The sequence below is a fragment of the Chinchilla lanigera genome, unplaced genomic scaffold (genome assembly GCF_000276665.1).
Source record: "Chinchilla lanigera isolate Chin_1 unplaced genomic scaffold, ChiLan1.0 scaffold00019, whole genome shotgun sequence".
NCBI lineage: Eukaryota > Metazoa > Chordata > Mammalia > Rodentia > Chinchillidae > Chinchilla > Chinchilla lanigera.
Genome location: NW_004955420.1, coordinates 10,844,529 through 10,847,637, shown reverse-complemented (window position 1 = coordinate 10,847,637; position 3,109 = coordinate 10,844,529).

Sequence of the window (3,109 nt, the reverse complement as noted above, 5' to 3'; positions counted from 1 at the left end):
GGTGCAAGGACTGTGGCGTCTTCTGCTGTTCCCAAGAGCGTCCTCTTTGGTTACTCATGTGCTCGCCACGTCCTCTACCACCTTCACGCTCTGCCCACCTTAGCACTTTCTCTCATGCTCCGTAATCCTCAAATCACTGCACGTTCATCTACAGGAAGTAAAGTCGACGCGTCTCACTGTCATGCATCCTGAGTGGCACTGTTTACTGCCCTATGCTGAGCCCTGGTCATTAAACATCTTCTAAGTTACAGGACTAGTAAGTTACGTATTCCAGTAAACACCAACGAGTCTTTGAAGCGGCGATGTTCATTGTCAATCCTGACATTGCCCCTTTTAACCTGTGTGGCCAGAGGCAGTAGTATATTCTCTCTCAAACCGTAGTTTCCTCTTCTGTAAATAGGCTCATAATGCACAACCATAATGTAGGCTGTTAGTCATAAGCTTTAGGAAGGAAGAGCCAGGTAAGGTGCTTAATGTGCACAGTGTGGATACCCATGGTGGCCCTCCCCACCCCGTCCCTCAGCCCCACAGCCTGGCAGCTCCACTCCATACGGATCATATTGGGACCCGTACCAGGGGAACGGCTCTGTCTCAGATACAGCTCACCAGCGGCAGAGCCTGAGATGGGGATTCTTTCCCAAGTGACCTATTGGGGCAGTGTCCCTGGGACAGCAACATTTGGGAAGGGGCAAGAGGGATGCGGGACACTGTTTGCGGAGGGGAAGATGCGGAAGTTACAATTGCTCTAAATCTCAGTCCCTTCATCTCCAAAGTGGCTGTAACAGGGCTTATGTGATAGGTCATTATACAGAGTTAGAAATAACACATTCCTGATCCTGATAATAAATGGGTGCACTTTTTTCTCCCACAAGCCAGTGTCTTAGTTTCTTTCTTATTGCTGAGACACAATACCCAGCACCCACAACTTAAAGGAGGAAAGATTTATTTTGGTTCATGGTGTGTAGAGGATTCAGACCACCATGGGCTGGCTCCGAGGCAGGGGGGCATGGCACAGAGGCATGGGAGAGCAGAAACAGTCCATGGCAGGACAGGCAGGAAGCAGGGAGAAGTCAAGCGAAGAGCAGGAAAATGATAAACCCAGGCCACGCCCCCTGTGACCCACCTCCTCAGACCAGGCTTCACCTCCCAAATCACATGCAACTATAAGCACGGCAGCGGACTAATCCACTGATGACTGTCACACTGCCGTGACCCAGTCACCTCCCCAAAGCCCCACCTATGTGTACACCAGGCCTTGAGGGGACATGTAGATGTAAACCATAAGGGGAAGGTTTCTCTGTGCATTATGCACAGTCTCTAGTTTCTTCCACTTATGTGCCTCTGTTAATGCTACCTCTCCTACCAACAACCCCACCCCAGAAAATGGTGGCCGTGTTATGTTTGAAAGACACACACGTGTGTGCGCACACATATGCACATATACCTGCACCCACCCCAAAATAACGCGTCCTGTGTCCTCTGCTTTTGGCTTTCCATTTCTCCGTCTGTGGTCAAGTGCTACCTCCACCATCAACTTCCTCAAGATCACACTGACTTTGCTTTTCTCTAAAATCCCTTTTCACTGAATTCCAAGCAGCTTAACATTTAATTGATTTCTAACATCTCAATGAGATTTTAAATCCTACTGCTCTATCCCCACCCCGTCACCGGGCTCAAGAGAGGCCAAGGCATCTCGTGGGGGCTCAAGATGTCCTTTTGGCTTGGTGATGGCGTATTCCTGATCAGAAGGATAACGAAATGCCTTAGCTGACCACTTCAATTCTCAGGATGCTCAGAGCGGGCAAAATCCTTCCCCGTGATCCAGAGTTACTCTGCTGATAACCTGCACCACGAGTGCATGTGAAATGAATGATAATGGCTTCCCCTGTAATTTAGCTCACAGATGAACCTTAGGTGAGATTTTTCTATTGGGTTCTAACAGTTTCTGAAAATTGGTGCCCTAGGAAGTGCAAAGTGGAATGCCCAACACAGTTCTGATAATCAACCGCAGTCTATGTATGCGTGACAGCGACAGCGACATCGAGGGGCTGGGCTGCATCCAGAGCTCTCGTACAGTATTAAATCAAGCTTAACTGTTTAGCGAGCACAGCGGACCTAGTGTATGCAGTAAGAGTGCTTCCAGGAAGTCGATGCAAATGGAATTGGGGGAAGGAGTCGAGTTTGAAGTTCCCTTGCAGCAGGCTCAAAATGACGCTGCCATGCTACTGGGAATTTTGTCTGTAAATGATTATCATTTATTCAGTTCATTTATTTACTTAATTACCATGGAGAGCTGTAGGCCTTTTCAAAACAGGATATACCTATATTTTCCCTCAGGCTTAAAAAAATCAATAGAAATTGGAAAGCTAATGAGCTATCTTTCTCTTTTTGTCATCTTCCTCCCTAACTTAAGATAGGTTACTTTATTAATTTTAAAATAACATTCATTTTCAATATCATAGTCTCCATTTCAAAGATAAACAAATTCAGAGAGGTTAAATACCCAGGTCTATCCAGCTCATTTTGTTTGGTAAGCTACCACCGAAAGTGCCACAAGCTAAGTGGCTTAAACCAGGGGTCCCCAAGCCCCAGGGCCTGTTAGGACCTGGGACACATAGCAGGAAGTGAAGGTCAGGACTGGAACCACCACCTCAAGACCCAATCCAAGACTCTCTTCCATTGCACCTGTCTGCCTATATTTGTTCCGAGCTATGTGTTGTTTCTGAAATTAAGAGTAAGGTCTCAAGTAAGTAGATTTCATTTACATTCCTAAACTGCATCCTCAGACATTTCTGCTATAACACAAGATCCATGTCATGAGAGAAAAACCTTGCCATCTGCAACACCGCACATAGAAATTAATAGAGTTTGTGGAGAAAATAAGCTTGAGAAGAATACTCAGGGTCAGGGAAGTTTGGTAATAGAGCAATCGCAAAACATTAACCACCTGAAAAAAGCACCAGCAGTTAGATCTCCATTGGTGTTTGCAGGGAGCCTTAAGTAGGTGTTCAGCATTCACAGCCTGGAACCTCGAAGCCTGAGTCATCTTCCTTCATGGCGCAGGTACTAAGTAACATCTACCTGTGAGCAACCTGCTTGTTGGGACCAG